The sequence below is a fragment of the Asparagus officinalis genome, chromosome 7, assembly GCF_001876935.1.
Source record: "Asparagus officinalis chromosome 7, Aspof.V1, whole genome shotgun sequence".
Classification (NCBI taxonomy): domain Eukaryota; kingdom Viridiplantae; phylum Streptophyta; class Magnoliopsida; order Asparagales; family Asparagaceae; genus Asparagus; species Asparagus officinalis.
In genome coordinates, this window is record NC_033800.1 from 78,809,041 (window position 1) to 78,821,969 (window position 12,929).

Genomic DNA, 12,929 nt, shown 5'->3' on the forward strand with positions numbered 1-12,929 from the left:
TATCTAAAATTTATCGCTGTTTTTATTATACGAATATATGCCCTTCTTATGTTTTCATTTGTTTATATATCTATTTTATCTTTTATAGTTTATGTTTTATGTATTATACATCGATCATTGTTTATGTATATTTATGCCGATTGTATTTATGTGATTTTGATTACTATGCCATATATTGCTACATTTGAATTGATTTTATACGATAATGATTGTTATTGTTGTATTTTTTATATTTATTATTTGCCATATGAATATTACTAATATTTTGATTTATTATATTGTTTATCGGAACATATATAATTAAGTCTTTCTTATTATGTTGTATACAATATGTTTATTTTGTATTACTTATTTGTTATTATGTCTATTTTATCATATAATATTTTGTGACTATTTTCATCATAGTTTATCTTGTTAGCATTATTAAACTATGAGTATTAAAACTTTTATATGCTTATGTTTTCATTTTAACGCTTATTATACACAACAATTATATTTGATATATTACATAAACATGTTTAATATTAATTTAGTATTGTGTCTTGTATGATAATTATTCACTGTCATATGGTCTTAAAAAATTATTGCTTATAACTACAACTATTTTATTGAATTTATCATCATGTTATATCCTTACTGTTTGAAATATTTGATTATTATATCTATGCTTCTTTACGTGTGTTTATGTTTGGACTACCTTTGACATGAGTTGCTATAATACTATCTTTGAATTTTTTGATACTTCTGCCTTATATGTCTTATTTGGTTAAATGCGATTTGCTGATTACATTCATGTGTTTTGTTTGTAACTATATTTTTGTATATCTCGAATGTTTATTCTACTAACTGATTGTATGATATTTCTATTAAAATGTAATGTTTTATTATTATTTCATGTATCTTATGTTGTACATTATGTTTTTCTAAACTATATATACGTTTGATTCTTTACTATTTTGATTTGCTTATATAATCTTCAAATATTTCTTTTGCTTTTGCTTGTATATGATTCATCCGTTATTTGTATTGTATATTTATGTTTTTGTGTTTTATCATGTTTATCATCTGTTTACGGATGATTGAATTATATTTGTTGAGATTTTTATCTTTTATCTTCTTTATTATTTATATTGTTGAGTTGATACACTTTATCATATATTCTAGTGATTGACAAGTGTTTGAATTATGTATTTATATCTCATGTCATATTTTTATACTATATATTTGTTATATTTTACCAGTTATGTGTTAATGATTATATTTTAACACTGTGGTGTGTCGTCTTATGATACTATATTAATAATATCGTGTTGATCTTATATTTTCTGTAATTATATATTGTTGTCGACTCTTTACTATTATGCTATGTTTGACTAATACTTATATTTTTGCTTATGTCTAGATGTTGTGTTATATTATAATTTGAAACGTATTAATTATTTATTTACAATATACATGCTTAAGCAATCTCTTTCAATTATGTGTTCACTCTCTTTATGTTATACTTATCTCATTCTTATTATTCATACTATATATCGGACTTTATTATGACCTTGATTTGCCTTATAAATTTGCATTGACTATTCATTTTGATTCTTTCAAATTATTCTCTATCGTGTTTTGTATAACTTATAATATACACATCCAGTTTCTCATTCAGCATTTGCCCACACATTTGTCATGATGTGCTATGACCTTATTTCAATATTTCTATCCTTGGGTTCTTTAATTCCACATTTGTCATGATGTGCTATGACCTTATTTCAATATTTCTATCCTTGGGTTCTTTAATTCCGAGGACGAAATTTGTTTTAAGGGGGGTAGAATGTAATGACCGTAAAATTTTGATACTAGTTAAAATAAATTTTGGTATTTTAGAATATTTAATTATGATTTTTAAAAGATTATTTGTATTTTTCTCGAATTTCTAGAAATTTTCTATGATTTAAAATCTAAGTTTTATATTTATTTAAATGGTTTTGATATTTATAATTTAATTTAGTGCAATAAAAATTTTTGGGATTTATCCGTTGTGTTACTGATACTATTACGTATTATTTTAAATAATACGTCATATTATTATTACTATTACGTATTAATTCTTGTATTATGTTGATTTATTAATTACGTATTATTTGTATAAATTATTGTATTATTTTAATTATTACGTATCAGCTGTCGTATTAGCACCACTGATACGTTTTATCGTGTATATAATTATCCCATAATTGTTTGATTTTAAATATAAGTAAATATATTTTATTTATTAATTATTCTTATTTAATTGTATAATATGGGTATATTTTGACTATTTCGTATCAAGTGTTGTATTAGCACAACATGTACGTTTTTATTTGTAGATAATTATTCCGTAATTGGTTTAATTTTTTAATACCCGTAACTATTTATTTAATTATTTTTGTTTAAATACCTGAACCCATTTGAAAATAATCCAATGCTGTTGCTCCCCGTCAAACCCCCAACAACCATCCCCCTAATCACGTTCTCTCCCTCCTCATTTTTTTTCCAAGAAGACGGCTATCCACGCACATCCTCACTCAATATTTTATTTTATTTTTATTTTTTTATTCAAAAAACTTTTCTATTTAAACCTCACCCCTCTTTCTCGTGCTCACTCACATCTCCCCCCACCCCCCTCTCGAGCCAGCCTCCCGCCGCTCCCCCGTCTCTCTCCAACCCAGCGCTGCCTTACGGCCGATCGCGCGCTCTCGCCCGTACACCCACCACCCCAAACCCCACCAGACCACGAACCCTCACCCCCCGCCCTGAACCACCGCACCTCCTTCTCTCCATCCTCCACCTAGCCACCGCCCCGAGCACACGCGCCCGCCCTCGCCTCGCCCTCGCCTCCTCTCTCCGGACCAAGGCCCAACACCTTTAGCCCTAGACCCAAGCCTGCCGGTCGAAACTTCCCGGCATCCTCCGCTTCATACGCTCAGCACTCGCCTCCCCTCCTCCTGCAACCCACGCTGCACCCAGCTCGCCCGCTCGAGCTCCATCCACCTCCGACGTCATCAGCCTCACCCACTGCTTCGCTCCCCGTCAGATCCTCACTGTTTCAGATCTGCTCTCGAACTTGCTCGCTCTCCCCGCCTCAAACCCATGATCGCTGCCATCCTCCGTCAGCCCAAACTACAACTCTTCCAGCCCGCCACGCTTCCCCTCTCAGGCTCACCCTGCAGCCCTCGACGCCGACAACGTCCGACCCGAACCATCGTCGTCAGCCACGACCTGCTTCCCTCGCCGGAGTTTTTTCCGACACCGAGTCCACCGCGTTCGATCCAACTCGTGCCGTCGACATCGATACGTTCGACGTACCCGAGGCAAGATCCCGATACTCTTTTGACTTATCATTCAATTCATAGACTCGCTGTGAATTAATTAGTTGCTTGCAAGATCCCTATTCTTGCTCAGTACAATTTTAGATTGATCACAGATTAATTATGCATACGAACTCGTTACCCGAATAAATACTCGTTACAAATATAGAACTGTCGTGAACAAATTGGACTGAGAACTATAACGTATAGAACTGTCATGGACGTAACGGACTATGAACAATAACGTATGACCATTCACATTGTAATACATATACTGTGATGACCTGCACGGATTTATTCGACGAATGATATTAAAAATAATATTATGATAATAGATACTGTAAAGATAAAATAAAATAAAATTAATTTAGATTAATTTATAATTTTAAAGAATTTTATTGAAAAAATAATCAATAATTACTATTTTGGTGAAAAATCATTTTAGAGTAATTATAATAAATTAATAGAATTTATTTGTCGAAAGAACTATTTTAGAATAATTATAAACAATTTAAAAGAATTTATTTTAGAATAAGTATCAATTTAGAATAATTTTAATAATTTAAGAGAGTTTTATTTAATGAAAGGAATTAATTTAGAACATTTATAAATAATTTTAAAGGATTTATTTTAGAAAAGGGCAGACTAGAACCAGTGAACCGTTTCGCACTAGGGTTAGTTTGTTGGGCCAAGTGAACCGTTTCGCACTTGGTCAGTGAAATCGTTTCGTCACCCGAGTTTTGCTTGAGTTCGGACCAGGCCAAAATCGGATTGCGTGTAGTCCTCTCACCGATCCGTTTCGCAGGTTTGGATGCACGTAGGGGATTTGTGAACAATTAATTATCTGGTGATATGAGTGTTGGCTCTGTGTGATATGTGACCAATGACCTGTTGTAGAATGGCTAGTTACATGACCTTGATTCTTAGCTAGGTATGATTTCTTGTGAGATGTAGGTCAGTTGTATTCTTTTCATACATAGATCGGGGATAATATTTAATTATCTACAATTTGAGACTATGGTATATACATGAGGGTTTCCTTGTTTGGATTATTTCGCTTGACGTACTACGTCTCTTGTTGTGGTTTTTTAAGTATTAATTCCGTCTAGTGTATAACCTTATATATGGACGATTATTCCGATCGCTAGCTGCATGACCTCGTTACCCGATTGATTTCCTTGATAACCTTATATATGGACGATTATTCCGATCGCTAGCTGCATGACCTCGTTACCCGATTGATTTCCTTGAATTTATTCTGATTATTCTATTTTCTAGTAGTAAATTATATTTAGATTATTAGTATTTCAGTTGCATGTTTCCATTGTTATTACCATTATTGCATTGGTTGCACGACCGTTCTATTCTTCCTTTTGGGATCTTGCCGTGTGCCATACACGCTGACATACACCTGGTTTCTCTAGTGTACGTCAGATTTATATGATGGTCAACTTTAGTTCAGAGTCGTACAGGAGCCAGAGGATTCCCCGCAGGAGTGCTCTGTAGACCGAGCTGAAGAAGTCGAAGCTTAGTTATTGGTCCTCCATTTACTTTTGTAGCACCTTCTATTCTGTTGATCGATGTATTTTATATTTTCTAGCATTTCTTTTAGATAGTCTTGTATAAGGGCATGTTGACCCGAATATTATGCTTGGGATGATATTCAGTTGTGATATGTATATTTTCTGTTCTGAGTTGTTTATTATATTCTCGCTACTGTGATCGGGGACCTGTGCCTTCGTTTATATTTCTTGACGCTTTGCATATTAGATTGAGAAGACGGGGTCTAGCACTTATCTCTCCTTAGTCTAATACGTCGCGGGCTTGCTCGCGTCCCGATTTCCTGGTATTTTGGGAAGCGGGGCGTGACAGAGAGGTTGCTAATGCAGCCATTTCACAGGAGACAGAGACTGCGATTTTCCAGAAGACCAGAGAGTGTAGCTCTAAACCAGGGCAGCAAAGTGACAAGGATAAGGGTAACAGACCTTTCACCTGACCTGGAGGACCCTGTTTAGTTCAAAAGTTGCTTTTAATGTCATTGAATCTATTACAACTTCAGACATTATAATAAACTCGAATAAAATAAAAAGTTGATCTTTTTATAAGATCTCCTTACACAATGAAAATAAAAAGTTTACAACTTTATCAAACAAATACGGAGAGATCATTTATCGGTCTTCTGCTTGTGCGGGATCTTTGCCTGTGTCGGGGTTTATCCGTGGACCGTCTCGGATCGGATCCGGTTGATAGAAAATTGACAGAGCTCCTACTTCACAGAGGAAGTATTCGCTTGAAATGTTAAAATCGACCAAGTAAAATTAGTAGCTCTTCTCGAGATTAAGACCAAGCCTAATCTCGAGCAACGGACGGACGGGGGAAGATACGGGTTCAGATCCTTCGAAAGTCTTCCTCTTTATGTTGAAGTTCGCCGGGATCTGACTTGTATTCGCTATAAATTCGTGCTCCTTTGAATCCTTAATCCGGCAGCACCTCGCCTCTTGATAATAATCCGGTCCTGTGAATTGAGCCCCTAGGCCTGTATTTATAGGCTTCAGTTGGGGTTTTTTGGATAAGAATGATGGATTTAGCCATATCTTAAGTTAATAACGGCCTAACCACATTTGTAGATGATATTTAGGTAGTTAGGAACCCCTGAAATAGATAAATCCTGAGAAAACCGCTCAAAACCGTCGAAAACACGTCAGGGGGTCAAAACAGCGCGACGGGCGCTACTGACCCATAGGGGGCACGTGTCAACACGGTCCGACCTGCGCGGGCACGAGTCGGACTCGTTCGTCCCGCACCACCCGCGGGTCGGTTGAGTTCGACCCGCGTGGGTCGGATTCGTCTAACCCGCGTGGGCAGGGGTAGTTTGGCCTTTTGCTAAACTTTGTGTTTTTTGACTTTTCCTGGACTTGTATTTTCCACCGTTTTACGTATTTAACCGTCTTGTTGATTTGTACGATTTGCTAACTTGCTTCATGCTCTCGTTAGCTTCTTTACAACACTTGGAACTGACCGATAAGCGCATCGGGCACTTTGGATCTGACCGATGAGCGCAAGTTGACTGACGAGTGTATTCAGTTGCTTGGAGTTGATCGACGCGTGCGTGTTGATTGACGCGTGCGAACTGATTGACGCGCGCGAGCTGAGTGACGTGCGCGCGTTGACTGATGTGCACAGCGGCTAATTGGATAATCCTTCTTGACGCGTCCACTCTTCATTTCGAGTTGTGTGTGGGACCTTGTAGGCAATTTTAGATGCCTACAGATACCCCCTCCAAAGTGTTTCAGCCTCGTTCTTTTATAGATGAGTCTGAAATGCTTTGGATGTGATAGACCCCCCCACCTTCAATCGGTGTCAAAGGACCTATAATTGGTTTTAGTTCTTGACTTCTCCACTTTTTAGTCTATTCAGTATTTTGTCGAATAGCTAAAAAATTTTCGGTGCTACGTTTATCGTTTGACCATTGTCAAAGTCTTGAATCAAAATTGATAAGTTGATTTTGGCTCGTGTGATTGAGTTGACTTTGAACTAATTAGCTGCATCGCAACGCGTTGATCGGTGTTGACCTTGGGCTACGCGTTGACCGGCGTTGACCTTAGAGTTTTGTATCGATCGGTGTTAACATAGTTTATACTCGTACGTTTGCTGGAGTCTACACAGTTTAAGATCTTAAGACGTTGGAGCGTGACGGTCCCAAATGTTCTGGCTACAGGACCAACTATTAAAGCTGATTCATCTGCAGATATGAATCTTATCCCGAAGTCGTTGGATGCTCAAGTCATGAGACCAACTAATAAAGCTGATGCGTCAATGACTCGTATTTATAGAATTTTTGGCAAATTCTTAACCAACGGGTTTGATGAGCCTTTACTGACTACCGTTTGAGTCGGGCTAGCATGCATATTGTTTAAATCCATTCTGCACATAACATTGTGCTAAAAGAGTTAACTCTTTTAGTGCTACGATATTGAATACGTAGACTTCGTCTTTCTCCTGTGAAAAGACTAAACAACAACGTGTATCATACGTAGACTTAGGATTTTTAGCAAATCCTCAGCCTTTAACAGATTTGATGTGCCTTTACCGATTACCATTTGAATCGGGCTTGCATGCAGATTGTTTAAGTCCGTTCCGCATGTGACATTATGCTAAGAGAGTTAACTCTCTTAGTGCTACGATATTGAATACGTAGACTTTGTCCTTCTCACCAGAATAGACTACCCGGCAACGCATGTTAGGCGCTGACTTATCCCTACTTAGGCTTCAGGATAAAAGTCCCCAGACTTGAATTCTGGTGTCTTCTTCAATCGGTAAAAGACTAAATCAGCAACGCGTGTTAGGCGCTGACTTATCCCTACTCAGGTTTCGAGATAAAATTCTCCATGCATAAAAGGCGTGGATTTTTATTGTTACGATGCTGAATACGTAGACTCGGTCGTTTTTACAGGAATGAACCATCCAGCAACACGGGTTAAGCACTAACTTATCCCTACTTAGGCTTCGGGATAAAATGCCCTAGACTGGTATTCTGGTGTCTTCTTCAATCGATAAAAGACTAAACCAGTAACGCGTGTTAGGCACTGACTTATCCCTACTTAGGCTTCGGGATAAAATATCCCAGATTGGTATTCTGGTGTCTTCTTCAATCGGTGAACGACTAAACCGGTAAAGCGTGTTAGTGTAATAATCTATTTTTTTTGAAGTAGCAAATCAATAGATTAAATGGGAACGTGCAAGGTCTTATATAGGAGGTCCACTTGATATGAATTATTGAAGAAAAAAAAATAATAGCAAATTTCCTTATGGCCCATTTGTGTGAAGTTAACCTAGCAAGACCATGTATGCAACTCCATCTTCTACAGGTTCTGTTGCATGATTTGTGATTCTTCTTATTATTATTTTAATTATCTTGTATTAATATTTTAGTCTGCACCCTTATCTTCTTGTTATTGGGCTTGTCCCCCAGTTTCCCTCAAACTCAGTCTCTCTCTTCCCTTTCTCACTCCCATAATCACGTGAATAATGTTTTCATGTGCACTTTTCCTTTCTCTTCCTTTCTCTTAATTGATTTTTATTTCAACCCCTCTCCATAACCGGCCCATTATTAATACATAATCACCTCTCTCTCCTCTTAATTTAATCATTTCCTCTCTCTCTCTCATTATTTTCTAAACGTGCCATATATATTTCCCTCACATGCCAATCAATCAGTTATTTTATCTCCCCTTAATATTCTCTTTTGAATTATTTCCATAACCTCCCTAATAAATTCCCTAATCATCCCCCTAATTAATTCCCTAATCATCGTGCATGACTATCTCTCTTCCAATTCATTCCTTCAAATCACGTGAAAAATCTCTCTCCCCATGATTTTTCTCAAGCCACAAATCTTTCCTTCCATTTTCTCTCATTTTCAAAATTTTAAAATTTCAACCAGCCAAATATACACCCCAAAATCACGTTGTAACATTCCTTACCTTAATCTTTCTCTCTCAAAACCTCATCCTCTCTCTCATTCTCCTTGCTGTTCGCCTCTCTCCCTCTCTCTTCATCACAACCATCACCTTCATCATCACCTCCTAAACCACCACAATCTCCTCCTCCACCCAGCCATGCTCTGACGCCGCCAGCAGTCTATCGCCGTGCCCCCACTCCAGCCCGTCGAGCTTCTCCAACTGTCGCCACCATCAACTTTAGCGACCAAGCCCAACTACGATCACTGCCACCCTGACCCGATCAGTCCTCACCAGCATCGTCGCCGAACTACCTGTTAGACCCTAGAGGGGGGGTGATTAGGGTCTTATGCTAATCTAATCAGATTGAAATGCCAATTAAAATTAATTAACAAGTTATCCTAGCAAGTGTGAAATACAACAATATATATGAGCTAGGATAAACAATACGAACAACAAGATATATCCTAATAATGAGATATAGGCAATGTATGTGCAAGGATATATAAACAACACAAGGGTAAATAATCTAAACAAGATAGTGGATGATATAGTAATGAGCAATGCACAATGGCGATATAAGATATGAACATAAATATAAATGAACGCCAAAGCACACTCAAACACAATCAAATGATCACAGAGTTCGGACCTTCTGTCCTACGTCTCCGTTCCCCACTCCCGGGGAGAAATTCACTATCACAACCGGGTTTTCTACGTTCACCCGAATAACGTTTACACCACACAATACGGTTTTCTAGTTTACCGAAAACTCTACAACTAACACACTCTTGTAATCCCACTCTACACCCTCTCAAGTGTTGAACTAGACGTGTCTCCCTCAAGTGCTCGGTTACAACCTCTCCCTAGGTTCGTCAACCGACGCCACTCCTCTTGGGACGATCCCCGACTCTCGCCACACACTTCTCTCGGTGTACAAGTGTATTACAATGTGTATCTCTCAATTAGGCTCAATTACAATAATTGATTGTTCTCAACTATGGATGAGAACACAATAAAAGCTCACACTCAATGTTATAACTCTCACAACCCCAAATATATTATGAATGCAAATACAATAAGCTCATGTGGGTGTGTGTAACAATGAGATAAAATCAAATCTAAACTCAATATAAAACTAGCTTTAATAGAAATGATAATTAACAAATAATTATAAGTGAAAGCTAGAGTTGAGTTTAGGAAAACTTCTCTAGATCAAGATGGAGAGATGGAGATTTGAGGCCCAAACAATAAGATAATCTCCTCCATTTGTGAAAGCTAAAACTGCTTTAAACCAAACCCTTAAACAAGATTAAAATAAGCTTAAACTCTTTTTAAAACCCTTGTTTAAAAACTTTTTTGCTTAACTTGAAAGAGAGCAGCAATAGGGTATTTATACCCACTCAAAAAACTCAGCCAAAACCCCCAAGAAAAAGTCCAAAAAGCCCAGAAAAATTCAGCTCAGAAAATAGCCGTTGGGAAAGTAACGGTCACATTGGCGAAGCGGCGGTCGACCGAAAATTCTCGCGGTCGACCGCGATCCAGGTCCCAAACAAAGAAATCGCGCAGAGACTTCTTTGGTCGATCGGTGCGGTCGACCGGTGGAAATTTTGAGCTCTCGGTCGACCGCACCGGTCGACCGACAAACTCTCTGTTGCCCACTGTCGACTGAACATATGAGTGGTCGACTGGAGCGGTCGACCGAAATCTGATACATGAAAATCTTATTTGCTAATTTTAAAACACTGTTTAAAAATATCATCATTTTACAAAATAGTCCAAAACATGACAATGTAAGCATATGATTTTTGATGTTTTGACCTAAACCAACTTTTGAAACTTTGCAAAATAATTTTATAGACTTGAAGAAAGATGTAAACTATTGTTATGAAGTCTATAAACAATGAATGTAGTATTTTATCAAAATACACATATAATGCACTAAAACGTGATTTCATTGTACTAACTAAAATTGATATTGATGAAATCATATATATGCATATAAGTATGAAACAAAAATATGTTTTCTAATTATATTCAATTGTTTCATAGTAAAACTTAAAAACTATCAAATCAAAACACATATGTATATATATAACTATATATATACAAAAACCAAAACGTGTATGTGTGTATATGATTGAGCTTAAAGTACTAACACACATAATATAAAACCTAAACTAAATTATACCCAAGCTAGATGAAGGTCTTCAATAAGCTCGACTTGGTAAACTATGTGGATGAAGCTTGTAATTGGATCTTTAACTTGAATTGACGTTGCTTCACTCCACAATTCCTCCAACCTCCATTGGATATGATCGTTATGGCGCAATCCATCCAACCTCCAACACGTTGTTTGCCTAGAATAAATACGAAAACATAAACACTAGACAAACAACATTAGAAGTAAATTGTTTGTTAAACATCATCAAAACAAGAAGGCCAACACTACCTCCTCTAGCCCAGGCTAGCCCCAATTTCCGCACCTCCCCGAGCTCCTTCATCGCCGTCAAGCTCACCGCCAACTAGCGCCTCCATCGCACGCCACATGTTTGACGATATGCCAACACAGATCCAGTTGCAGAACCGCACACCAACAGCCCCATCGAACCCCGTTGAGCCCCTCAGTGATGACAACCGTCGTCGTCGTCGTCGTCCCCAAACATCGCCATCACCCCTCGACGGCAAGCATTTTTGTCTTGCTCTTTGTTGAATTCGTTCTCATTATTAGTATGCAAGCATATTTTATCTTGTTCAGTATTATTATTCATTTTTGACCAAATTTAGTATAATTATGTATTTTCGAGTTATATACATATATATTTTTTCCACCATCTACTTCTAGTTAATTTGGTTTGGTTAATCTAATAATTAGAAATTTATCTATTACATATATTTTCTGCAATAGTTAACTTCACATAGATGTGTTTGACTTAGTGGTCACATGACTTAGATTGTTAATTTCCCAAAAACCTCATTATTAGAGTTGTATATCTAGGCAGTGTTAGATATGCCGATTCAGGCTAAAAACTTGTTGCATAGTTTTATACGTGTAATATGATATTAAACTGTCACCATGAAAAGAAAAAGATTCAAGTTGATAAATTGTTTATTTCAGAACCTTTAGTTCTGTTAGGTGTTCTAGTTTTCTAAGTTATATTTGTGAAGTTACATTATCACTGCATGTTCATAGCACTTCCTAGTTAGCATGCATTAAAAACACGTGCAACAAAGATGACCACTTCTCAGAAGGACAATACACACAACTCAATTATTATTTTTTAAACATCATGCATTTTTTTTATTGTGTTCTCTTTATTTTAGTGATGTAGATGGTATTTGTTACATGCTAGCTAGGTAAGCTTATATGCACGTATTTCCCATCTTTATATTTATTAACTTTGTATCATAAAAGACATGAAACACCTAAGATAAAACCAAGTTAGTATGTAATGAATTATCTTATGAAAACCAACTATTTAACCATACGTGCTTGGGTTTACAATACACAAATAACTGATTTATTTGGATTCAAAATCCAAATTACAGACTCGTTTGATCAAGTTCGAACCCAAGTCTGAATCAAAACCCACTCCAGACCGTACTAGACCGGGTTAGACTGAACCATACCAGATCCAACTGAACCAAACCAGACCAAATTTTATTTGTAACCAGTTTGAACCCAACGGAGCAAAATTTAAGCCAAGCTCTTGTCAACACCTACTTGAAGCCTTTGCATAAAAGCCCATGCCATCTATTCCAAGTTTTTATAGATGGAAGCTTTACATTTATATATTAATTTGTTAACTATAGACCAGTTATTGGTTTTAGGATCATATGTCTCACTTACGACTCGTCTACGTAGGTCCAGCCTTTCAAGAACCGCGATCTAGTGACATTGACCATTTGACATATAAATTACTGGTTTGCACTTATTATGAAAGCTGGTTTAGTGAGTTCATGTTTTACGAGATATTGTGCCATAGGAACTCAAGTACCTAAATAGGCAAGACTGGTCTGATATTGATTTTAGAGATCACATGAAAGGCCATGAGTAGATTAAAACTAGTGTATACAAATAATATTTATCTTGTTTGATATTGTGTTTGACATGCTTGACTTTATAGAA